Source organism: Macaca thibetana, chromosome 14 (assembly GCF_024542745.1).
Source record: "Macaca thibetana thibetana isolate TM-01 chromosome 14, ASM2454274v1, whole genome shotgun sequence".
In the NCBI taxonomy this organism is placed as follows: domain Eukaryota; kingdom Metazoa; phylum Chordata; class Mammalia; order Primates; family Cercopithecidae; genus Macaca; species Macaca thibetana.
Genome location: NC_065591.1, coordinates 105,379,906 through 105,407,043, shown reverse-complemented (window position 1 = coordinate 105,407,043; position 27,138 = coordinate 105,379,906). Strand labels below are relative to the sequence as shown.

The 27,138-nt window shown below is 45.6% G+C and overlaps 1 protein-coding gene and 1 long non-coding RNA gene across 2 annotated transcripts in view; one reads left to right on the top strand and one right to left on the bottom strand.

Moving 5' to 3' along the window:
- LOC126935936 (uncharacterized) overlaps nucleotides 1-3,158 on the top strand; it is a 51,575-nt gene extending 48,417 nt beyond the window's left edge. The window contains exon 3 of the long non-coding RNA XR_007719346.1: nucleotides 3,005-3,158. This is a non-coding gene — a long non-coding RNA (uncharacterized LOC126935936). The remainder of the gene's footprint in view (nucleotides 1-3,004) is intronic.
- Nucleotides 1-27,138, bottom strand: part of REXO2 (RNA exonuclease 2) — a 1,032,599-nt gene that overhangs the window by 864,891 nt on the left and 140,570 nt on the right. The window lies entirely within an intron of this gene.

Below are 27,138 nucleotides of genomic sequence, written 5' to 3'. Positions count from 1 at the left end.
GGATGTCTGCTGGAGCTCTGGCTGGCGTGTGTCAGGGAAGGAGGGTCATCGGGTAGGATATAACTTTGCATACTTGTTCTTTACCTTGCTCCCTCCCTGTCCTCCTTTTTGTCTCTCGGTCATGATCCAGTTCAGATGGGACCCACACACAGCATGTGTGTGGAGGACTCATTGGACAGGAAGATTGACTACCTGGGTTCTGCTTCTTAGCTAGCACTTCTCACTTGAGTGTCCCTGGACAAGGTTCCCAGCTGCTTAGGGCTTCAGTGCCCTCATCTGCAAAGTGTTAAAATGCAAGATCCTTCAGGGCATGTCATATATCCCTTCTGACCCCACAACACTGAGTGCAGTGCCTGGACGTAGCAGGTGATCAGCGTGTTCTCTTTCCTGCCATTGTGCCTAAAACCTATATCACCTACCTGAATACCTAACAGGGCCATGAAGGTTAAACATCTTAAACCCTAAAGTCTTATAAAACAGAAAGCTTTAGAGTCATCATGAATAGAATTGTCAAGGAGAGATGATCCCTGCCCTGGGCACACCATAGTCAAATATTGGCCTGCTTTTATACCCTCTTACACAGGTTCATGGCAACTTTATTTGTGGCTGCCAAATATTGCAAACAACCCAAATGGCCATTGCCAGGTGAATGGATAAGCAAATTGTGACATATCCATATAATGGAATGATGCTTCGTAATAACAAGGAACAAATTATTGATGCAGAGTAGGTGCTGTATAATTCCATTCATAAAAAAATTCTACAAAATACAAATTAATCTATAGTGACAGAAAGCACATCAGTGGTGTTTTGAGGATGGGAGTAGAGGTAGGGATGGATTACAAAGGGGCACAGGATATTTTAGGTATGATGAAGATGTTTGTTGTCTTGACTGTGGTGATGGCTTTACTGGTGCACACATATGTTGAAACTCATAACATTGTACGCTTTAAATAGGTACACTGAGGTTGGGTGCAGTGGCTCATGCCTGTAATCCCAGCACTTTGGGAAGCCAAAGTGGGTGGATCACTTGAGGTCAGGAGTTTGAGGCCAGCGTGGCCAGCATGGTGAAACACTGACTCTACTAAAACTACAAAAACTAGCTTGGCATGGTGGCACACGCCTGTAGGCCTGTAGTCCTAGTTACTTGGGGGGCTGAGGCGAGAGGATCGCTTGAACCCAGGAGGTGGAGATTGCAGTGAGCTGAGATCGTGCCACTGTGCTCCAGCCTGGGCATCAGAGTGAGACACCGTCTCAATGAAAAAAAGAAAAAGAAAAAGAAAAAGAAAAGGTACACCATATTATACTTTAATAAAGCTGTTAAAAAAGAACAGGCTGAAATGATTTTCCATTTCGGAATCTCTTTTCTCCTTTTCTCTCCTTCTAGAGAAAGTTTCTGAGAGGTAGGCATGTGATTGTCCTTCTTTGGCATGAAGTGGGTGGGGAAAATCTGTCTTTGTTGAATGTCATTCTGCTTCTTCCTGAAGTTTGTCCCAGCCTGACTGCAAGGAAACAAGCTTCTTTATAATTTACTGTTCTCTCTGTGCCTTCTCTTTTCCAAAGGTTTTGCTTGATGGCCCTGGTAGGTTTCTGGACGGAGAACGGTATTGTATGGTGGTTGCATCCCAAGCTAGTCTTGGATCCAGCCTTTAGAACCACCCATTATGCATCACTCCATCTTCCACTTCTCCTGTACACCAGCATGCCTCTACTCCACCACCTGCATCCCATCTGAGGTGGCCATCACAGAGAACATGGCATCATAACGATTATTTTCCCTAAAAAGCAGACACTAATCCAGATGAACCTCTACACTCTCTACGGAGCTCTGAATTCTTTGGAGGATGGGAACTGGGGAGGAGTAAATGGCTATGACATCTCTTGGCTCTAGAGACCTCTCTGTCCACCCAGTCAGTTCCTGGGCCATAACAACTAAGTTCAACTTTGTTTTGGGCCTTCTGAGTTTCTTCAGCCTCGAAGTCCCCAAGTCTTCCCTCAGTCTGCTTCTTGGTTTTTCTATCTTTCTGAGTTTTCCAACCACACTTTCCTGCAAAGAGTAATAACACAACAGTTTCAATAGTCCTCAGCACTACAGAGACCTTGGGTGCCCTCTGAAAGCACTTACAGAGATATGATCATACTTACCCTCACACCAAGCTAATAAGGCAGGGAGGGGGACGTTATTTAGTAGATGACGACAGAGAGGTGAGTCACTTAGGCAACATCATGTAAAAGAAACCAGCTGAATGTTTCCATCATTGGTGTCCCTGGAAGGGGCTTTGTCCTCTAGTCTACCTGCTTTTGCTGCTGTGCATGTGGGCCTGAGAGAGGGCAGGGAGCTGGCAGCATGGGCTTATGCTCCCAGACCCAAGCTAGTCTGAGCCAAGGTAAGACAGGCTGGAGGCGCCACTGCCCGGTTCAGCCTAGTACAACATCTGGTGCTTCAGGATAAACAACCTCTCTGCTGTGAATACCATTTCATTTCCTAGGAGCTGACCCTGCACTCACCTTAAACAGGGAGGTTGGTCTTGTGTATTTATTCCTGTAGACCTCCCTTCCCCTTCACCCCCATGCAGCCCGCGCAAGAGCACTGGAGCTCTCTAGTTAAAGGGCAGGGAAGAATAAATAAAGAACTTGCAGTAGCAGCTGCATCTGGTCTGTGCATGTGAGCATCCCAGCTGTCTCTCCATCACACCAGGCCTTCAGCAAGTCCTTCTCCTCAGAAGAGAACCGTGTTAGTTTGCTAGGGCTGTTATAACAAAATACCATGGACTGGGTGGTTTAAATAGCAGGAATTTATTTGCTCATAGTTCTGGAGGCTAGAAGTCCAAGATCATAATGTCGCCAGATTTGATTTCTTCTGAGGCCTCTGTCCTTGGCTTGCAGATGGTCACTTTCTTAGTGTACGTTCAACTGGTCATCTGTCTATGGGTGAACGTGTCTGGTGTCTTTCTCTGCCTGTACCCCTAATCTCTGTTTGTTTGTTTGTTTGTTTTTGAGACAGAGCCTCTCTATTGCCCAGGCTGGAGTGCAGTGGCACCATCTTGGCTTCAGTGGACCCGGAGAGAAGGCCAGACTGGCTGGAATGGCTGATAAGAGAGGTGAGTGGTGTCAGAGCAGGCTCCATGCATTTTGCTTAGAGAATACACTCCTTGAGAGTACCTTCTTCAGAAAATAACCATTGGGGTGATCTTTAGAGACTTGAAACCTCCTGGAAGGAACCATGGTCTGACCCAATATGCCATCCTTTCTAGGCCTAGGTTGTGGTAGATTGGAAACCAATATGGAAGGGCATAGGTAAGGCAAATGATATAATTTGCCTTAAAATACATAGTTTTACTGGTCAGATTCCTCACCAGTAAAACTGCCATCATAATATATTTCTCCTAGGGTTGATGTGAGAAATACATTAGATAATGCATATAATGCACTCAGCATAGTTCCTGGTAAGTTATATATCCTCATTACATAGTAATTTCATATTATTATTATTATTGTTAGTTCACAGCAGATATGGTGTGTATTAGTCAGGGTTCTCTTGGACAGAACTAACAGGATATATATATATATGTATATATATATGGGAGTTTATTAAGTATTAACTTTAACTTACACGATCACAAGGTCCCACAATAGGCTGTCTGCAGGTTGAGTAGCAAAGAGAGCCAGTCCAAGTCCCAAAACTGAAGAACTTGGAGTCTGATGTTCGAGGATAGGAAGCATCCAGCACCAGAGAAAGATGTTGGGGAGGCTAGGCCCATCTGTCTTTTTTCACGTTTTTTTCTGCCTGCTTTATATTTGCCGGAAGCTGATTAGATTGTGCCTACCAGATTAAGGGTGGATCTGCCTTCCCCAGCTCACTGACTCAAATGTTAATCTCTTTTGGCAGTACTCACAAAGACACACCCAAGATTAATACTTTGTATCTCCCAATCCAATCAAGTTGACAGTGTTAACCATCACAAGTCCACCTCTTGTCTACTTGAACCCATACACATCTCCTGAGATCATACATAATCTTCAAATAAAGACAATAATAAGGTCATAATTACACTAACATAATATACCTATCCTTCATACAACCAGAAACGCACTAATCCCCAACCCAAATACTATTGCATAAAGTTAACAATTCTTAAATGCTGATATGAAGTCAATAAATCTTATGTTACATGATAGAGGAAAAGGAAATAAAATGAAGATATTTTCTTAGTATCAGTGTATACATGCACAAACCTGTTTCTAGCAAAAGAAGGAGGAAATTCTCATGACAGTTACAGTCCTCGTTTCTGCAGCTGGTGACATGGTCATAGCTGGTATTTATGACTACCTTCTTCTACTACCCATTCTGTATTACCTTTGCTTTCAGCAAGCACCTCAGCAGGTTTTTTTTTTTTTTTTTTTTCCCTGGTGGAGTGACCCAAACCTTCATTCCTGAAGGGTCTGGATCATTTGTAGTCCTGCCAGGATTGGGCTGTTGTTTCCCATTGACCTTAATCACAGGGCATGGTAATTCTAAGAGACGCCCTAATGGATCTCCTGTATTCCATGCGTACACTTTCTTACATCTGTTGTGGAGTAGTAGCCTGATTTCATCTTGATAATGTGGGTCAATCATGTCATCCAACACTGTAACTCCCTTCTTAGCCTGTTGACTTGAAGATAGGAGGAGCCCAAAGTATCCAGGTGGCAATCTTAACTTCCAGTTTAATGGAATCATTGTTGTGTCTCCTGGTGGCAGTGTTCCTCCCTCTGGATCTAAGACCTCCAGGCCAGCAGAACGTAATGTCGTGGGAACAGGGAAGCAAAAATTTCTCTAGGTGGATCACTAGGGGTGATGGTGAGTGTGCCACTTTCACTTCTACCCCTTGATTCTTGGACCTACGAATGCTGGCTATGGGAGAAAGAGTACCATATACTGGACTCTAATTCAGAGCATACATAGCCTTCTGGAGAAGTTTGCCCCAGCCCTGCAAAGTATTGTCACCTAGTTGGTGTTGTAATTGTGACTTCAAAAGGCCATTTCACCATTCCATCAATTCAGTTGCTTCAGGATGGTGGGGAACATGGTAAGACCAGTGAATTCCATGAGCATGAGCCCACTGTTGCACTTCTTTAAGCATAAAGTGAGTGCCTTGGTCAGAGGGAATGCTGCATAGAATACCATGATGGTGTATAAGGCATTCTGTGAGTCCACAGATGGTAGTCTTGGCAGAAGCACTGCATGTAGGATAGGCAAACCCATATCCGGAGTAAGTGTCTGTTCTGGTGAGGACAACCTCTGCTTTTTCCATGATGGAAGAGGTCTAATACAATCAACCTGCCACCAGGTAGCTGGCTGATCACCCCAAGGAATGGTACCATATCGAGGTTCAGTGTTGGTCTCTGCTGCTGGCAAATTGGGCACTCAGCAGTGGCTGTAACTAGGTCAGCCTTGGTGAGTGGAAGTCTATGTTGCTAAGCCCATGCGTAACCTCCATCCTTGCCACCATGGGCCCATTGGGCAATGACAAGGGTGGCTGGGGAAAGAGGCTGAGTGTTGTCCATAGAATGGGCCATCCTAGCCACTTGATTATTAAAATTGTCCTCTGCTGAGGTTACCCATTGGTGAGCACTCACATGGGATACCAATATCTTCAGTTTTTTTTTTTTTTTTTTTTTTTAACCACTCAGAGACATCCATCCACATATCTTTTCCCCAAAGTTCTTTGTCACCAGTTTTCCAATCATGCTTCTTCCAAGTCCCTGACCATCAAGCCAAACCATGGGCTATAGTCCATGAATCAGTATATAATTGCACATCTGGCCATTTCTCATCAGGTGAAATTCACCCCTGATATTTCATGTAGGTTCTTTTCTAATTTCCTTAAATGTTGGCTGGTCTGAGAAATAAAAGGGAAAGAGTACAAAAGAGAGAAATTTTTAAGCTGGGTGTCCAGGGGAGACATCACATGTTGGCAGGTTCTGTGATGCTCCCTGAGCCGTAAAACCAGCAAGTCTTTATTAGCGATTTTTAAAAAGGGAGGGAGTGTACGAATAGGGTGTGGGTCACAGAGATCACATGCTTCACAAGGTAATAAAATATCACAAAGCAAATGGAGGCAGGACCACAGACAGGGCGAAATTAAAATTGCTAATGAAGTTTCAGGCACGCATTTTCATTGGTAGTGTCTTATCAGGAGACAGGGTTTGAGCACAGACAACCAGTCTGACCAGAATTTATTAGGAGGGAATTTCCTCATCCTAATAAGTCTGGGAGCACTACGGGAGACCGGGGCTTATTTCATCCCTCTGCTTACGACAGTAAAAGACAGTCACCCACAAAGCAGCCATTTTAGAGGCCTACCCTCAGGGGCGCATTCTCTTTCTTAGGGATGTTCCTTGCTGAGAAAAAGAATTCAGCGATATTTCTCCTATTTGCTTTTGAAAGAAGAGTAACATGGCTCGGTTTTGCCCGGCTCACCAGCAGTCAGAGTTTAAGGTTCTCTCCCTTGTTCCCTGAATATTACTGTTATCCTGTTCTTTCTTCAAGGTGCCCAGATTTCATATTGTTCAAACACACATGCTCTACAATTTGTGCAGTTAACACAATTATCACAGGGTCCTGAGGTGACATACATCCTCCTTGGCTTACGAAGATGACAGGATTAAGAGATTAAAGTAAAGACAGGCATAGGAAATCACACAGGTATTGATTGGGGAAGTGACAAGTGTCCATGAAATCTTCACAATTTATGTTCAGAAATTGCAGTAAAGACAGGAATAAGAAATTATAAAAGCATTAATTTGGGGAACGAATAAATGTCCATGAAATCTTCACAATTTATGTTCTTCTGCCATGGCTTCAGCCAATCCCTCCATTCAGGGTCCCTGACTTCCTGCAACAATTTCTCCTTCTCTGCAAAGTGCACAGCCAGGTGCACTGCTTGAAGTTCTGCCCACTAGGAAGATTTTCCTTCACCGCTGTCCTAGAAAAGGGCTGTAGTGGTATAGCAGTCCACTTTCAGGTGGTGCCTGCATATCATGCAGAACCATCTGTGAACCAGGCCCTATTCTTCCTCTGTCAACTCATCATCGGGAACTCCCCATGAGGCCATCAGTGCAGGCTGGGGGAGAGAAGGCAGGGTGGCACGAGTGGGGACCATGGACATTTGAGCCACTTCCTCATGTAACTTGTGCCTTCAGGACCTGCTTGAGCCCCATCACATATATACCACTTTCACTTGATGATGGAATTCTGCTGTGCACAACCCACCTTATGGCTAGATGGGTCAGAAAGCATCCAGTTCATGATAGGCAGTTCAGGTCTCATGGTGACTTGATGACCCATAGTCAAACATTCAGTTTCCACCAAAGACCAGTAACAGGCCAAGAGTTGTCTCTCAAAAGGAGAGTAGTTATCTACAGAAGATGGCAGGGCCTTGCTCCAAAATCCTAGAGGCCTCCACTGTGATTCACCTAAAGGGGCCTGCCAAAGGCTCCAAATAGCATCCCTATCTGCCACTGGCACCTCAAGCACCATTGGATCTGCTGGGTCATATGGCCCAAGTGGCACAGCAGCTTGCATAGCATTCTGGACCTGTTGCAGAGCCTTCTCCTGTTCTGGACCCCACTCAAAACTGGCAATCTTTTGGGTCACTTGATAAATGGGCTAGAGTAACACATCCAAATGAGGACTGTGTTGCCTCCAAAATCCGAATAAGCCAACTAAGCGTTGTACCTCTTTCTTGGTTGTAGGAGAGGCCAAATGTAGCAACTTATCCTTCACCTTGGAAGGAATATCTTGGCAGGCCCCATACCACCAGACCCCTAGAAATTTTACTGAGGTAGAAGTTCCCTGAATTTTAGTCAGATTTATTTCCCATCCTCTGGCACACAAACAGATAGCCAAGGAATATCAGTGTTCTCCATACTATTAGAAGTAGAGTGCTTAGCATTTGGGGGCCTAATCATATTAAGCAGCCAACTCCAGAAACCCCAAAACCAATGAAAGAACTCCATCCTTAATATCCTGCTTAATATCCTGTTCCTCTAGAACCACTCCTGGTACCAAAATCTGTATTAGTCAGTGTTCTCTTAGAAGGACAGAAGTAATAGTGTGTGTATGTGTGTGTGTGTGTGTGTGTGTGTGTGTGTGTGTGTGTGTGTGTGTGTGTGTGTATATATAAAATTAAGTATTAACTTACATGATCACAAGGTTCCACAATAGGCTGTCTGCAAGCTGAGAGCCAGTCTGAGTTCCCAAACTGAAGAACCCAGAGTCTGATGTTCAAGGGAAGGAAGCATCCAGCATAGGAGAAAGATGTGGGCTGAGAGGCTAGGCCCATCTTCCTTTTTTCACGTTTTTCTGCCTGCTTTATATTTGCTGGAAGCTGATTAGATTGTGCCCACCAGATTAAGGGTGAATTTGCCTTCCCTTGACTCAAATGTTAATCTCTTTTGGCTATACCGACAAAGACACATCCGGGATTAATACATTGTGTCCCTCAATCCAATCAAATTGACACTTAGTATTAACCATCACATGGTGAAAAGAGGAGACAGTCCAGTTTAGCTGGGACAGATTGTCTAACACTTGCTCTTTGGTTTGGCCTGTCCCTGAGACATTTCAGGCTTCCATGAAACTGCAGTCTAAAGTCTGTCAAGTAGCAACATGGTTATTTGGCTAATGGTTTAAGAAAGAGCTGAGAAGTTGAGATAGGCAGTCCAGAATAGGAGGCTTTCCTAACTAATGCAAATAAATACAGAGTGATTGAGGTATAATTAAAATTTTTACCACAATATTTATGGAGATCTTTTATTACTTGGTAGAGTTACACTTAAGCACAAATGACTTCAAAGGAACCATTGGGGGAATACTAAATGTTCTAACTAATTAAATAATGCAACTAATTCTAATTATGCAATTAACATCCACTGAGTTACAGAAGCTGTAGCTTGCAAAAATAAAAAATAAAAGAGAGAGAAAACAACAACAACAAAAAATAGAAACAACAAAAACTAACCAAAACAATTAACGTGGTAGGCACTGCTGTAAGTTCTGATTTCCTTAATGGAGTCGGCTATTTATAAAAAGTAATTGAATATTACTACTAATAAATGGCCTTTTTGCATAAGGGAAAACTAGTTCAGAAAAATGTTGGAAACATTTGCCATCAGTACATCTTTGGGGTCTTATTTGTGTCTCTGAAAAGAGGAGTTTCATTGCTAAATCACTACATAGAAAATTAAAGTATTGGTCTCTTTCTGTATTGAGTAGCTTAGTATCCCCATGTACATTTCTGACATGAGTTTGGAGAGTGGCAGTGACAGTCTTGCTGGGGAACAACAAACCACTGAGCAACACAGGCCTGCTGCCCTGGAGCTGGGGAGAAACCCAGACACAGCACCCAAACACATTGGTGACAGCAGAAACAGGCAGGGCTTCCTAATTCCAGCATGGAATTCAGTTATGGATTAAAAGGGGAGAGGGTCGGTGGGAGGAAGGTTATTAAAAGGCAAACACCAAGCCCCAAAGCAAAAGGACAACACTGCACTAAAATTGCTACTAAAACTCCCTTTGGAACATAAACACTAGCGGAATGTGGGATAAACGGGCCTATCAAGGTCTGTGGCTCATGAGTGCCACAAAGCCTCAGACCCCTCCTAGTTCTCCTGGCTCCTCATCGTGTCTCTGCCTCAGGCTGTTGTCCTTTTACCCTTCTTGAGTTGCCGTTGCACATCCTTTAAGCCTTGGGAAAAAAGGAGGAAACAGGACAAGGAAGCAAGCCGTCCCTGCCTCTCATGCAGATGTTCCCTTCTATATGAAGACTATGTCCTGGGTGAGGCTGAGGTTCCCCAGGCTCCAGAAACCCATGGTGCAGGAAGTCCCTTATTCCCCAGAGGATCATGGTATGCCTAGAATTGGTGGGTTCTTGGTCTCACTGACTTCAAGAATGAAGCCGTGGACATTCCCGGTGAGTGGTGTCTGGAGTTTGTTCCTTCAGATGTTCAGATGTGTCTGCAGTTCCTTCCTTCTGGTGAGTTCGTGGTCTCGCTGACTTCAGGAGTGAAGCTGCAGACCTTTGCAGTGAGTGGTAGAGCTCTTAAAGGTGACATGTCTGGAGTCGTTCGTTCATCCTGGTGGGTTCGTGGTCTCACTGGTTTCAGCAGTGAAGCTACAGACCTTTGCTGTGAGTGTTACAACTCATAAAACACGCACGGCCCCAGAGTGAGCAGCAGGAAGATTCACTGCAAAGAGTGAAAGAACAAAGCTTCCACGAGTGTGGAAGGGGACCCGAGTGGGTTGCCCCTGGCTAGCTTGGGCAGCCTGCTTCTATTCCCTCATCTGGCCCTACCCACATCCTACTGATTGGTCCATTTTACAGACAGCTGATTGGTCCGTTTTGACAGAGTGCTGATTGGTGCATTTACAATCCCTGAGCTAGATACAGGTGCTGATTGGTGCATATCCAATCCTCTAGCTAGACATAAAAGTTCTCCAAGTCCCCACTAGGTTAGCTAGATACAGAGAACTGATTGGTGTATTTACAAATCCTGAGCTAGACAGAGTGCTGATTGTTGCATTTACAATCCTTTAGCTAGACACAGAGTGCTAGACAGAAAAATTCTCCAAGTCCCCTCCCCACTAGGTTAGCTAGATGCAGAGTAGTGATTGGTGTATTTACAAACCTTGAGCTAGACGCAGGGTGTTGATTGGTGTATTTACAATCCCTTAGCTAGACATAAAGGTTCTCCAAGTCCCCACTAGACTTATGAGCCCAGCTGGTTTCACCTAGTTGATCCTGCACCAGTACCGCTGGCAGAGCTGCCCGCCAGCCCAGCGCCCTGCACCCATACTCCTCAGCCCCTGAGCAGTTGATGGGACCGAGTGCCACGAAGCAGGGGGCAGCACTCCTAGGGGAGGCTCGGGCTGCACGGGAGCCCACCGCCATGGGGGGATTTGGGCATGGCGGGCTGCAGGTCCCGAGCCCTGCCCCGCCGGGAGGCAACTGCCTCCGGGCGAGAACTCGAGTGCAGCGCCAGCGTGCTGGCACTGCTGGGGTCCGGGGGCACTCACCGCAGCTGCTGGCCCAGGTTCTAAGCCCCTCACTGCCCTGGGCCGGTGGCGGCACTGGCCAGCTGCTCTGAGTGTGGGGCCCACTGAACCCACTCCTGCACCCGCCGGAACTCGCGCTGGACTGTGAGCACCACGCACAGCCCCGGTTTCTGCCCTCGCCTCTCCCTCCACACCTCTCTGCAAGCAGGGCAGCTGGCTCCGGCCTTGGCCAGCCCAGAGAGGGGCTCCCACAGTGCAGTGGTGGGCTGAAGGGCTCCTCAAGTGCTGCCAGAGTGGACGCTGAGGCTGAGGAGGTGCCTAGGCTGAGGAGGCGCCCAGAGCGAGGGCTGCTGGCATGTTGTCACCTCTCAATGGTCTCAGGTTAACCACCTGTCAACCTAGATGACCTATAGCTTGAGAGGGACAGAAGTCTGAGGAAGGGTGCTACCATCAAGATGCTCATCAATCTGAGATTTTGGGAGGCCAATTCCTGCAACTTATATATTGGAAAGTGACATATCTTAGAGATAAGAGCACAGATTTTAATTGAAACTCTTCCTGGGTTTGAATCCTGCAGGTTGAATTCCTTTAACTCTCTGAGACACAGTTTCTTCATTCGTAAGGTGGAGATAACAACATCCCCTTCCAGGATTGTGGGAGGAGATAATGGGATAATCTATATTCAATGCCTGGCTCATGTTAAGTGCTCCGCATAGAGTGCCTATTGCTACTGTTATTCATCTCATCTACTTGGCATCTTGTATCACATCTGGCACACAATAAACTGTCCAGATATGGTTGTTCACCCATTACTGGGGTCCAGGGCCTATCATGGGAAGAAGGGTGTTGGGGACATGGGCATCAGGATAATGGGAAAGAAGCCAGGCTCCTTGCACAGCTGAGAGGTCCGTCACTGTCTGAAGCTACCAGCTGGATGGAGCTGGCCTTCTTAATGGATCCAGATGTAATCTCCACTGAGAAAAGAGAACAGTATGGCAGGAGGAGAGTATACAACATCCTTGTCTGTTTATAATTGAGAAATGAAGGCTTAGAGAGGGGCCCTTGGTGGTTCAAGATCATGTTGTGAGGAAATGGTGATTTCAGGTCAAGGTTTCTACTCAGCACGTTGCCCATGGTGTGGCTTTAAGGTGTATGATGCCTTGAACCTGACTGAGGTCTGGCCTCTCCAGTTGTTCCTCTGACCCCTTCCGGACAGGGTCACCTGACTGTGAGGCCAACTACTTTAATTCGAGGCCTCTCGAGCATCTCCAGTGACTCTTCCCAGCATAGTTTAGAGCCACATGCTCTCTGTGTCATGCAGTTCTCCCTCAGCTAGGACAGAACCTTCGGTGCTGCAGACCCTTGCAGAGGGGGTTCGAGGCAGCCCCGGACCCTGTGTGCAGCCTCTGGGATGTGCTCCTGGACCTTCCTCAGCCTTCCTTCCCGGGCTGTCCTGGTGTGTTCCATGGAGTGTGAGAAGTCTGCTAAGGCTGTGATGTGAGTTCTTTAAAGTTCACTTTTGAAATGAGGACATGAAGTTACCTGGAACTTCAGGCTCCCAGCTTGCTGAGCTCTGCAGATCTCTGTGGGACTGGCTGCTGCCGTCAGAAAGAATAGAGCCGTCACTCTGCAGGAGGGTTTCTATGATAATAGGGCTTTTGCCTCCCAGTAATTGGAAAGGTGCTAATCTAGTGACTCATAAGATACACAGAAGGAAAAATCCCACCCTGAAAATGAAACTGCATTGTTTTCTGAGTGCTTCATCTTGTTTCCACGGGAAGGGCAAGCTGAGGTTTAGGGGTACGGAGCAGGGTCCTGATGTCCTGGCAGCACTGCTGGAGTGACCATTTTCCTCTGCCTTTGCTCTAAGTAGTCCAGCGATGCAGAAAGCAGGGAGGGGTGGACACCACCCAGATGTCTGGGGCAAAAAATCCAGCCTGAAGCTGTGGGGAAGGGGAGCTGACCTGTGACAGATTTGCAGAGGAGACGGTCATTGTCAAATTAGTGATAGTCCCTCCTAAGACAGATTGTTGAGCCTGCAAGTGTGAGTGCACAGGTGTGTGTGTGTGTGTGCATACATGCATTTGAGTTTGGGTGTATGTGTGCATGTGGGTGGATTAGCTGTGTGGGCATGTAGTGAGTGTGTGAGAGCCTGTATATATGTGTCTGTGTGCACACACAATCCTGCAAATGTGCCCTGACCTGAATGTTGCTTCTTTGTTTTTTTTTTTGTTTTTGTTTTTGGCTTTGCTACAAATATTTTTGCTTTTTCCATCCAGGTTGTATCCTTTGAGCTTTAGGGACCTGAGTTGAGTCCTGAAATCTGGCTGTCTATGGACAGGTACCTGGGGTAGAAGACTGAGCTTGCTACCTATCAGAGGGCAGGTAGAGTTCCAGCTGGTCACCCTGTTGGAGAAATGCAACCCCTTTATCTGCCCCTAAAGGGGCAGAGGACTGAGGTCTGCTTCTGCTGAGGGTACTGGGGACTGCCCAGTACCTGGACTGCTCTCCAGGGTCTCAGGGATGAGGCAGCCCCTCTATATCCTGCATTCTTTCTGTCACCCTTCTGTGCTCCCTTTGCTGGAGGAAGTCCCTGTCCAACTTCTAATTCCTGTCTTCTTCCCATGATCACACCTCTTGACCTGGGGAACCCCTGACCTTGGGGCACCCTCAGGACTTCTGCAGCCCAGAAAGAGAGAGTCCTTCCAGTCACAGCCCTCCCCTAGTCTCCGTCTGTCCACCTGGCAGCTCCTAGAGTGAGTCATAGCGCCACCCAGGCTCTCCTCTCCTCCCCCTCCCACTCCCTTCATTAGCTTCATTGAACCTAATAGTCCTGCTGGCAATTTCATTGTCTCCTCTTAATTCCAATTTCCTTTTGTCTCAAGGGGCAAATCAGCAGAGTGAAAGTAGTGAAGTGGCAGGCACAGCCTCTGGATATATTAATTAGGGGAGCATTAGCGAGGTAATAAAAATGTACCTTCACTATCAGGGTGCTGTGCCCTTCTCTCTGTCTCTCCCCCTTTCCTTCCCCCCTTTTTCCCTCCTCAGCCGCAGCCAGAACAGGAAGAGCAGACTCAAGTCAGAAACAGGCAGTGGCTGAGGGATGGAGCATCCCTGGGTCCCTACAGGCTACCCTCAGAGATGCCTGGCTGATGGCCAGATGCTCAAGGAGAAATGTGCCCTGCCACCCCACTGTTGTTCAGTTCCACTTGCTCCCTCACCTTTTCAGCAGATCAGTCACCAAGTCTTATAAATTAGCCTCCTGATTATGTGTCAGCTTCTTCCCAAGCTCTCCCTTCACAAGATCGTTGCCTGAGTCCACACCACCATCGGCTCCCACCTAGGTGATTGTGGTGGCTTCTGAATGGGCTCTCTGTACCCAGCCTTGCCTTCATCAGACCCTGTCTCCACCCTACAAGCAGATGCAGCACTCGCTCTTTCTTCTGAGCACCCATCCAGAGTAGGCACCACACATCCGTCCCATGCACATCTTCTGGGTGCAGTCCCTGCCCCCTTGTCACCTGCTGAGCTCCTGCTCCCTGTCTTGTTTCTTGGACCTCTGCTTCGCCAGGAAGCCTTCTCTGACCTGCAGGACCAGGCTGGGTGAGCCTTCTGTGTGTTCTCACAGCAGTGTGGGCTGATCCCTAACAGCACATTGGTTATGCTGGATTATAGCTGCCTTGGCTGGTCTGACTTTCCTGCCATGAGAATGAAGGCTTTGGGAATTGAGGGGGAAGAGGGGATGACAATGAATCATGCCATCTAGTTGTGAGTTTTGAGTTGGGAGATAAGCACAGAGTTGGATGGGGCCACCATGCCAGTTTTATTATTAATAGAACTATGTTGGAGAGAGTGACTTTGGTCCAAAGACAAAATGAGCTTCCTACTCCTTTCCTCCTGGATTGAGTTTACACTCCCAGCCACAGCAGCACCGCAGGAAAACTGTAGGCCTCAGGTGCAGGGCAAAGTCTGCCTCAGAGGCCTTTACTAAATGGAAGAAGGAAGGATGTGCCTGGACTGCAGCAGGCGATTCCAAAAAAGCGAGTCGAAATGTGGCCATCACATATCTGCTTGACCCTTTTTCCAATCTCAAAAGGATTGGATAGCCACTCTTTTTTTTTGAGTACAGAAAAAGCGAGGGAAAGTGAAGAAGAAGTAGCAGTCTCTGTTCGGTAGTTAGAAGCAGGTATCAGCTCCTATTTCATGGGCTGGCAGGAGTGTGGGGAGGGGTATGGGATGCTTCTCCCTATATGAATTGTCTCCTGTTTGCCATGAGGTCTCAGCTCCCAGCCCAGAGCCTGGCACGTTGCATACGAGAACAGTTTATTACATGGAAGGAAGGTCTCATATTTATTGGCTTTACCCAACTTTAGAGCTAGAAGGGCTCTTGATGAGGAAGTTGAGTCCCAAGGGCCACAGTGACTTACCCAACGTCCCAGTGGTAATCATTGTCTTCTGTCTCCCCCTTCATCCATCTTACTATGGGATCACGCTTCCTGGTCCAGCTTCAGTTGAGGACTAAGATCACTAGGGGTGTTGGCCATGGGAATGCTGCATGTAGAGGGAATCTGGAGTGTGGCAAGACATGAACGAGATCCCAAGTGGACTATGTGGAAAAAAGTGCATGGGATGGCTGTGTAGGTTGAAGTAGGGGTAGATCAGGAGGGAAGAGGACTTGAAGCCAGGGTTTCGGGAACTGGGACTAGTTAGCCTGAAGTGAAAGTGCATTCCCCAAAGGCCCATTGAGTGGGAGAAGAGTCAAGCTTATGCTGGATATTCCCAGAGGGTGGAGCTTGGACCAGCCAGAAACATCTTTTGTTTCATGCACTAAATTATACAAATATTTAAAAGTACTGGGCTGTGTGCACCATGAGGAACCAATCCTTTCTGCTGAGGAGCATCTGGCCTAGTTGAGTCACAAGCAATACAGTGTCAGAAATGCCCAGTGCTGGCATTCACTGTGGATATGAAAGTACAGAAGGGCCAGGTGCCGTGGCTCATGCCTGTAATCCCAGCACTTTGGGAGGCTGAGGCAGGTGGATCAACTGAGGTCAGGAGTTTGAGACCAGCCTGGCCAACATGGTGAAACCCTGTCTCTACTAAAAATACAAAAATTAGCCAGGCATGGTAGTGGGCACCTGTAATCCCAGTTACTTGGGAGGCTGAGGCAGGAGAATCACTTGAACCAGGGAGGTGGAGGTTGCAGTGAGCCACGATCTTACCACTATGCTCCAGCCTGAGTGACAGAGACTCTGCTTCAAAAAAAAGAGAAAGTACAGAAGGCTCTCTGACTCTGCCATGGGCCAGGTGCCATGTGGGGTGGTCCAAAAGCTTCTAAATGAGAGCTTGTCAAAATGGAAAAAGCAATCTGAAAGAATAGTTGTTAACCAAATGGCAGAGACAAGAGCTATAGGGAAGGTGGTGGTGGTGGTTGGGTCTGAAGGCCCCACCCCCAAAAACCAGATCAGCTTGCCTTCATCTACTTCTTTGTTTGGTCTAATACTGCAAACCCAGGCTGCACACTGCCACGTTGACTCTACCAGACCCCAGCATGCTTGCTTGAACTCCACTGGTGAGCTGGCCTTAGACTGAATTTCTAACTTGCTTCAATGTCTTCCTACTCTTAGGTAGGAAGAGAAAGGACTACTATTCCCTTTTACAGATGAGGAAACTGAGGCTTATAGGCTTACAAGGCATTGAGGGGGCTTAGATCAAGATCTGATTGCTTGAAGGAAAGGTTAGGCTGATTCACCCTTTTAAACACTTTGGTTTATATTTTAGTTCCTTGCCTTATTTCTTTAGTCTCAGTCAATTTACATAGCTGTTCCAGGAGGGCCCCATTTTAAAGGATCCCATGTTCCATGGTTTAAAAAATGAAGGTGTCCAATTCTTAGACACTCCTGGCATTAAGAGGAGGCATCTATGTTTCCTCCGTCTGAATCTGTGTGGAGTTGTTACTGCTTTGACCACTGGAATACAGAGGAAGTGAAGACCTGAGAGTAGGTCATGAAAGGGCATGCAGCTTCTGCCTGGCTCTCTTGGAACTTTTACTCTCTGGGTGCATTCTCGGGGGATGCTCCCTCTTGGAACCCAGTTAACATGCTACGGGGAGTCCAAGCCGGGTGGAGAAACTACATGTAGGTACCAGGGTCCCAGCTGGGCCCAGCCTTCAAGTCATCCCAGCCCAGGTCCCAGACACGAGAGTGAAGATAATTCAACCCCCAGCTGTTCACTTTGCCCCCAGCTGTTCGAATTTCTCTTGCCAGGCATTATGGTGAAGAGGTAAGCTTCTCATCTTGTCCCCATCCAAATACTTGATCCATAGAAGCTGTGAGAGTAATAAAATCAGGCCACTTAGTTTGGAGTGGTTTGTTACACAGCAACAGATAACTGGAACATAATGCCAGACTAAAAGGTTATGTGAAATCACTTTCTCAGACTCCCAGTATTTAATTTCTCATCACTAATAACAAGGCATAGGCTTCCGGGGTACCGGCAGAGATTGGTCCGTGGGATCGATTGCTAGGCCTGCATGGGAGAGCTGGGCCACTTTACCTTTCCCTCCTGTCAACCATTTGGCTAAAAGAAGAAGTAAATTGTGCAATTAATCACTCTTTACTCTCCTTCCTCCCTCCTGTCTGAAGGGGGCTGCTTCCAGGACTCCAGGCTCAGCACTTTGCCCTGTGGGGAGAGACTTGGACCCTGGGGCCTAATCAATAGTTGCCTCTGAGCCAGCTATTAGGGGCTATTAGCTCCTGGTCATTTACAAAATGATTGTTGTTTTATTGACCCAGCAGAAGATAATGCCCACTTTGACATCCAGCCTCTATGGGACCCTGGCAGGGCTGCTGTGCCTCCTGTGTGTGTGTGTTGTGTCTGTGGGGAGGCACTGATACCTATTAGTCTGGGAATACATGGTGGTAGGGAGAGATGGAAAATGCAAAAAGAGTGTGTGTGTGTGTGTGTGTGTGTGTGTGTGTGTGTGTGTGTGTTTGACAGAGAGGGAGTTTGGGGAGGACTCTGACCTATTAGATATTTCCATGTCTATGTCCTGTGTGGGCATCAGACAAAGCTGTGAAGTATGGACAAGGTCAGGGCTGCTTTGGGCTGCTTTATTTATTTATTTATTTATTTATTTATGGGACCTAGGGACTATGGAGTAACTTCTTTCACAGTTCCTTTCTTTAACTACCTCCTCTAGGAGCTGAGTGAGGTGAAAATGAATGGTCAGTGCCAACCATGATCACTAGGGAATGAGAAGGAGAAAAAACACTGACTTAATTGGGGCAAGAGTAGAAACTGGGCCACCAATTAGTTTACGGATGCATAATACATTTTCCAAAAAAACCTTTTTTTTGTATAAATGGTAGCTAATATGTTTTGGCTCTGTGCCCCACCCAAATATCACCTTGAATTGTAATAATCCCCATGTGTCAAGGGTGGGACAAGGTGGAGGTAATTGGATCATGGGGATAGTTTCCCCCATGCTGTTCTTGTGATAGTGAGTAAGTCTCACGAGATCCGATGGTTTTATAAGCATCTGGCATTTCCCCTGCTTGAACTCATTCTCTCTCCTGCCGCCCTATGAGGAGGTGCTTTCTGCCTGGACTGTAAGTTTCCTGAGGCCTCCCCAGCCATGCAGCACTATGAGTCAATTAAACCTCTTTTTTTTTTTTTTTAAATTACCCAATCTTGGGTATTTCTTCATAGCAGTGTGAGAACGGACTAATATAGTAGCACATCACAATGATAATCTAATCCCTTGCCCCTCTTTTTACTTTTTCACTTTATGGTATATCTGGTAGACAGCTGTATGTTGGTAATAGAGAGGTCCCTTATTTTATTATTTTATTATTATGTTTTTTGAGATGGAGTCTGGCTCTTGTTGCCCAGGCTGGAGTGCAGTGGTGTGATCTCAGCTCACTGCAACCTCTGCTTCCTGGGTCCAAGTGATGCTCCTGCCTCAGCCTCCAGGGTAGCTAGGATTATAGGCATGCACCACCATGCCTGGCTAGTTTTTGTATTTTTAGTAGAGATGGGTTTTTGCCATGTTGGCCCGGCTGGTTTTGAACTCCTGACTTCAGGTGATCTGCCTGCCTCAGCCTCCCAAAGTTCTGGGATTGCAGGTGTGAGCCACCATGCCCGGCTGAGAGGTCCCTTATTTTTTAATCAGTATATACAAAATTTCATTTTATGGATATACTACCATGTATTTAATCAGCTTTGTATTAATGGAGATGTAGACAAGTGTTTCTCAAACTTTAAAGTGTAGAGGTGTTACCTGGTGATCCTGTTGAAATGTAGAGGCTATGCAGCCATAAAAAAGGATGAGTTCATGTCCTTTGCAGGGACATGGATGAAGCTGGAAGCCATCATTCCCAGCAAACTAACACAGGAACAGAAAACCAAGCACCTCATGTTCTCACTCATAAGTGGGAATTGAACAATGACAGCAAATGGACACAGGGAGGGGAACATCATACACTGGGGCCTGTTGGTGGGTGTGGGACAAGGGAAGAGAGAGCATTAGGACAAATACCTAATGCATGTGGGGCTTAAAACCTAGATGATTGGTTGATAGGCTCAGCAAACTACCATGGCACATACGTACCTATGGTACAAACCTGCATGTTCTGCACATGTATCCCAGAACTTAAAGTAAAAAATAAATAAATAAATGAATAAATAAATAAATAAATAAATAAATAAGAAATGTAGAGGCTGATCCTGTAGAGTAGGACCGAAGAGTTTGCATTTTTGACAAGTTCTCATGTGATACTGGTGCTTCCGGTTTCTTGACCACCCTTTGAGTAGAGAGGATTTAGACCGTTTTCAACATTTTTTTCATTATAAACAATGCTGCAATAAGTATTTTTTGCAATGGACTTTCACAATGTACAAGTCTATCCTGAAGGATAAATTTATAGAAACAGAATTTCTGGGCCGAAGATACGTATCCTGGTACATTAGAGAAACACGTTAAAGTGCCCTTCATAGAATACCTACTCTGTCAGTCCTAAAATGTGGGTGCCTGTTGCTGCACACCCTTGCCAATAGTGGGTATTAGTCAACAAATGTGTGTCCATTTCTCATTAATATTTTTAGTTTTTATTTTATGGATTTAGATGTTACATTATTATTGAACAGATATTCAAGGATGTTAGACCTTCATTGTGAACTGTACCTTTTACATAAGGCACTGTTTTGTTTGGTTTGATTAACACTTTTTACCCTGCATTTCAACTTCAAACATGCATTTGCATGGTGTGTTTTTGACCCTGCTTTTCCTTCATATTCCTGTATATTTCCATCTCATATTTTTCCAACTTAAAGTTAGCTTTTCAATTAGTTCACTTACGTATGCATTATTAAAGTCATATATTATATAAAATCACATGTGAACTTAGAAATGCAGTTCCCCTACCCTCATTGTTTCATGAAATCTTTTTGTTTAAACTCTTTTCATGCATTTTCAACGTAGTGTTTTCTTCCCCATCATTAGAGGTAATGTTCTGAGTCATTTATCCCAATTTTCCAAAACACATCATCTTCACTTCCTTCGAAAAGCTGAGATACCACAATTTTTGTATCCATGTATGTGTAATAGCATCACTGCAAAACTCATCCCAAACCGCAAATACCCCTTCGTTAACATTTCCCTGTTTTAGCCATTTGTCTTGTAGGTATCTGTTCATAAGCTCCTCTGTGTAGCTACTTCCTGTGTTGTTTTTTTCCCTTTCACTTAGTTTTTGTTTTTATTAGTAACACAGGCGTATAAATACAAATGTACAGCCATAAATGTCAAACATCCTAAGAGATTTATATTTTAAAATACTGAAAAGCATAATTCCCCAGACAAAGCAACCACTTTGAATTTCTTTAGCTTTTTTGGCATTTTCTCTTAATTTCTAAATAACACATTCGCATTGCTTTTTCTTAATGTTTTAAAGTGTTGCATATTATTTGTAGAGTTTCTGTAATAAAAAATGTGGACTTGGCTCTTTCACTCTGCTCCTTCCCATTTCCTCTCTCAATTCTAATATAGCTGCATCACAATTTGTTGGATTAAATAATTATTCATTGTTTATATTATTATGATTATATGAATGTTGTTTATAGTTAAGCCATGTGCTGAATCATAGTTACAATTCCTTTTAGTTATAATTTTCTGTTTTTCTATTTTGTTACTGCTAGCTTTGTTTTTTCTTTTCTTTCCTTTTTTTTTCTGGTTTTCACTTGCCTAGTTTTTTCTGTATTTATCAGTAATTCACCCCAACTCTCTGTCAAAATATAATTCTTCTCTCAGGATATTAAAAACTCCAGTAAGATATCATTTTGGTGACCCTGCCTTTTGCTCCAATCCAGCCAGGCCACCTTCTTATCCTGTTGTACAGACTCACTCTGGGAGCTCTGTTCACTCCCCTAAGCACCTCCTGTGCTCTCTTATTTGTTGACTCCTGTGTCTTCTGGATCCTAGAGCTTTCTCTTTGTTTCCTCTTGTTTTGGCGGAGCTATCTTCCCATGGCTTTCTGAGAAAGGGTGGAAAGGGTGTGTGGAGAATCAAATTTTGAGAATTATCATCTCTGAAAATTTTTTTAAATTTATTTTTTATTTAAATAGTGTTTGGGGAAAACGTGATGTTTGGTTACATGGATAAGTTCTTCAGTGATGACTTCTGAGATTTTGCTTTTCACCTTCCCCAGTCTACTCATGCAGGTAGTTAGGCAAAGCTCTTATTAGTCTGCAGAACGTCTTTGTGCTCTTTCCATTTTCTTCCCAAATTTGAAAATTTTGTTTACATCTCTTGCATGCTTTTATCTCATCTCCCATTCTCTTTGTTGTAGTTTTATGCCTTTTTTCTATCTTTTTACTGTCCTCTTTTTAGTCACGTCTGGGAGGAAACAGAGGTAAATATGTTCAAGCCCATGTTTATCTGGAACTGGTCTATGCTTTCATTTCCACCCTTTTTGAATCACTTTGTTTTAGGTGTGTCAGAGTGATCTTTGCAAATGGCAAGCCTGATCTTATCTCTCTTTGTCTTCAAATCCTCAAGACCCCTGATTTTTTTTTTTAGGATGAAAGTCCAAAGTTTTGACATGGCTTGCAATGCACCTATATGATCTGTCTCCTCCTCTTCTCTCTCAAGACAATCCTCTCTTCACTTACTCTTCAACCAGGCTGGATTTTGAACATGCTATTCCTTCTGCCTGAACCACTCTTCCTTCAACTGCCCTGGCCCTGGTTAATTTCTTCATCATTCAGTGCTTGTCTCTAATTTTCTTCTCTGAAGACACTTCCCCTGCCTCCACACCAAGTCAGGTTCCCTGTTACATGCTCCAGTAGCCCTCTATACATACACTGAAAGTCAAGTAGATACTGGATGCCGCGTCCTTCACTAATGTGTAAGCTCTTAGGTTTGGTGCTGAGTTTTGCTGGAGGTAAGGGATGTAGAGGTGGGTTCTATGAGGCCAGGGAACCTGTTGGTCTTTAGTGTTGTGTTCCCATGACATTAACACAGTGCTTACATGGAAAGGCTGCCCAAAGTATAGCTGTTGAGCAAGTGAATGAATGAATGAATGAATGAGCAAATGTGTATGTACCCAGACTCAGAAATCGTTAGAGCAAGGGGGAAACTTAGACTGTGTAGCTTGCTATCTACATTTTTCTTTTTTTAACAATTGACAACCTTGAGGCTCAGAGACATAAGGGAAAAGTCCCCCAAACACACATGTGCACATTTTTTATACATACTGCTAATAAAAATCCTATGAGGTGCTTTCCATCACTCTCATTTTATAGAAGAAGAAATTGAGGTTCCGAGGACTAAAGTAGCTTTCCTAACATCACACATCTAGTATGTGTCAGAGCTGGGATGAGCACACAGATCTACCCGCCTCTAAGACTCATCCATGTCTTTACTTCATGATACCTGAATGATAACATTTGGATCACGTTTGAATGGGACCTGCCAAGGATCAAGGAAGTGAGCATATGAGTTGGTTTTTGCTGTGATAACAATCTCTAAACCTCATGGTTCATAGAAATTAACACAGAGTTTTTACTTATGCTCTGCAGGTCAGCTGTCATTCTGCTGGACCTGGCTATACTTGGTTTTGGGCTGAGAGTCAAGTTCATACCTGCTTTATGTATGTTCTTATTCCAGGACTATGCTGAAGAAGTTTTTTTTTTTTTTTTTTTTTTTTTTTTATGGTAGAGAGCAGTCTGTCAAGAGGGTTGCCATAAACATACAGCCCTTCTAGAAGCTTTGGGTCTGTATTCTGGATCTACTCACATTCCGTTGGCTAAAGCAAGTGGCACAGTCAAACCCAATATCTGATGTGTGGGAGGCACCTCTTCCCAGGGAGTTGGGGGCTTAAGAGAATGAACATTTGTTGAACAATAATACAGTCAAGCACAGTGAGAGACACGGTGATGTCTCTGGATAATGACAACGTTCAAACCTATTTTCTAGGGGTTTGCCAGCTTGATAGCAATGTATTCTAAGAAGACGCTTCACCATAGCCCAAAGACCAAGCACCCAGCCTGTATAATTGCATGCCTGCTGTTCCATGCACTCACAGATCCCTGATAAGTCAATACTGGATGCCAGAACAGGCAACTGTCCTGATTTATTGGTGCCATACCAATTATTAAGTATTTTAAGCACTACCCCCTGAATATATATAAATGCAAGCTATATAGTTACCCTTTTCTAACCTGGCATGTCAGTCCCTCCTCCAGGACTGGACAGTTCAATAACCAGGATCTTCCATATCCACAGAGAACCCTGAAGAAGAAATGCAATAGAGCTCAGTTAGACACAAAAATCTTCTGCTGAGGTTACAGGATCAAATGGGAAGTTCCTTTCTTTATTAATTTGATAACCATTTTAAAGATATCTTTCAGTGGTGGACACTCTGTGGGTTCCTGAGGTGGGAGGGTGGGAATATAACATTGCACAGCAGGATTTGAAAAAGCACGCTTTTTATCTCATGAAATGCCAGCACTGAGTGAGGCTTTAGTGCCCTTGCAGGCCAGCTTTTCAGACAGAAGGAACGTCATCTCACCCTGTTAGTGGAGTGACAGAGCTAGGACCTGATGGCAAGCTTGCTGATTTCTGGGTAGGTGCTCTTCATTGTCTTCAGAGAACACAGAAAACCAGTTTTGAGGTAGTATCCCTGGGTAGTGAGATGACAGGTGATTGGTGGCCTGCTTGGGGGGTGGCATTATCTGTCCCTGGCCAAGCGTGTATGTGCTTGGAGCACAGAGGTGGCCTGGAGTCCAAATCCCTTGTCTAGAAGCTGGACTTATTTCCAGCCCCAGTGATAGCCCCGTGGGGAGGGGATGCTAGCAGCCTTTGTAGCTGATTTAATCGTGCTAAGGTGTGTGTGTGGGAGCCCATGTTCTTTCTCTGCTTAATCCAACTTATATTAAAAACAAGACTCTCTTGGGGCCTCTGTTAATAAGAAGTGGTTTATGCTGCTGCCTGGAGTGGGGGAATTTGTTTGCCTTTCATTCATTCTTGTCCTCCTCCCTTCTCCCCTCACCCCCGCCCCTCCTCTTGCACCTGTGGATGGCAAGAGGAAAAAAAATAGAAAGATAGTTAGCATCCATTTGTTTAAATGGATATTTAAAATAAAGATTTATTTTTTAAGACCTCATTGCCTGGGTTTCTTTATGTCCCTCAACTTAGTTTCTAAGCCCCCACACGGCTTCCCAGGAGCCTTCCTGAGGAGGAAGAGGAATTTGCATATCTGGTGAGCAGTTCTTGGTATTAAGCCCAGTGTGCACAGCTGGTTTTTCCACCTGCAGGGAGAATCCGGGTCCCCCACTCTGCGATACAGCTCTGGAGGCTTGGCAGAAAAGAGAGCACTGGAGAAGAAGTCCTTCTCTGCCAGTTTTTGTGGTTTGACCTTAGGCAAGTCGGGTCACCTCTGGGCCTCCATTTCCTTAGCTGCACAAGAGGAATATAGATTTGTACTCATAAGGCTGGAATGAGCATTAGGAGGAACTTATTCATTCTCATGCTTGGAAAACAGCACTTTGAAAACTGCTCAGCAGGGAACACAAGTGGATGGAGATTATCATTATGATTGCAAGCCCTGCTCTTCTAGAGAATATGGTTGGCTTGGTGGGTTAGTAAGGGGACCCCCTCCTTCTTTCCTCATAATGGTAGAGATAACGAGGGGTCCTGGGGACAGGTAGCAGGAGGGCAGGACCCCAGAGTTCTGCGCCAGTGACTGTGGCATCTGACAGGCCAGGGCTTGTGGCTCCACGTGGGTGCAGGCTCGGAGCCACCCATCTGCCAGCATTTCCAGCCAGAGCACATTGGTAAAGCTCTGGTACAGCACCGGCTCTCCCCGGGACTCTCGATTAGGCTTTGTCTCTGGGACAGGTATGGGAACGGGACACTACAAGAGCTGGGTCTTGGTGGGTGCTGAGGCCAGGTGAGGCCAGCTCTCCTGAGTATGTGATGCCGGGGACAGATCCGTCCCCAGCCCCAACCTCAGCCACGGTGGTCTCTGCTTCAGAGCCATCTTCCTCCAAGATGGAATTCAAAACATGTCTGCTTTCAATCCCATCTCAACAAATGAGCCGTTCACCTCTGATCCCTCTTTTTCTCTCCTCTGGACATGACAAGGATGATTTTGATATCTGTGGTTGGGTGCTTCAGAGCCCAGGTTTAGGAATGAGAAACTCAAAGACTCCAGAATAGAAACACCAAATTCAAGTGGGTTAAACTCCAGCCCTGACATTTAATTAGAATCTTTTCCAGCTCCCACACTTGAAGAGTACCTGTTATTTCTTTTCTTTTACTCACAATACACTGTAAGCCAGGAGCATTTTCCTGAGCTCCCGAACCTCTCATCAGAAGTCAATCACTTTGGAAGCATGATAAATACTTCTGAAAGCCTGCTGAGGATTGTGGCAGATCGTGGCTCAGGAAGTGATGAGCTTCCTGAGAGACAATGAGGAGACAGATGACAGCAAGGGCAGGTGGCACACACAGGCTCCCAGTTTTTAATCTGTCCACCATGTCCCCATATTCCCGAACAGGTCACCACCTCTCCAACCGAGTGTAGGCTTCTAATGAACTTCTGGACCATTTGCCTTTGAAAGTAGTAAGGAGACAGTGCAGTGGAGCTCTTGGAGATGGCTTGGGAGCTCTGCCTGCCTTGCTGGGCCATGCTGGAAGCTTCTGGGAGCAGATCAGTGGAGTGGAGAGCGAGCGTGGCCAGAGGGATAGTCACACTCCCAGTCTCACACATCAGTGGCCGATGAAGTGGCAGGAAGTGTGGTGAAGGACAGTGTGAAGCTGGGACCTGGACTAGCCTGGGAGGTCATGAAAGAGACCATAATGGCAGGAACATGTGAGGCAGCAGGTGGCCTGGGTGGGAGGCTCCAGCAGAGGAAACTGGGCGCTCACGCCCTGAGGCAGGGGGAGCTGGGAGTCTGTGAGGAACAGAACAAAGCGTTTCTCTAATCCAACGTCCTCTCTCCTCACCTCTGCTACCATCCTGCTTCCGGCCTCTAATCCAGTCTCTTGACCCATTTCCTCAGTTCTTTTGAGCCCATATTACTGGTTGCTACCAGGTTAATTGGCGTAAAGTATAGCTCTGATTGTAACACTTATCTAGATGCAGCTGTGTTTCCCAATGGCCCCCTGAAAGAAGGCTTTGTGTGCTGTGACCCTGTCATTCCCGTGTTTCCCACCATTTTCCTGTGTGTGGCCTCAATTTTAGTCACACTAGGCACTCACCCTCCTGCAAACATGCCTTGGGCTTTTCTACTTTAGCACCTATGCTCTTGTCTGAAGTCACCCCACTTTGTCTTAGCCTCCTTCAGTACAAGCACTGAAGCCCTTGAGTCTGGAGCTCAGGAGAATGACCTGGGCTAGGGCCATACATTTGGAGACATAGCATAGAGATGGGATTTCAAGCTGGGAGGATGAAGGAGATGCCCATGGGATTCAGTGTGGGTTGACTAGAGGTACGGACCAAGGACAGAGCCCTGGATTCTCCAGCTAGGAGTTGATCTCTCAGCAGCCTTCCCTGTGCAGGGCTTCCTAACCTTCCATTTAGAATTCAAAGTCCAAGGAG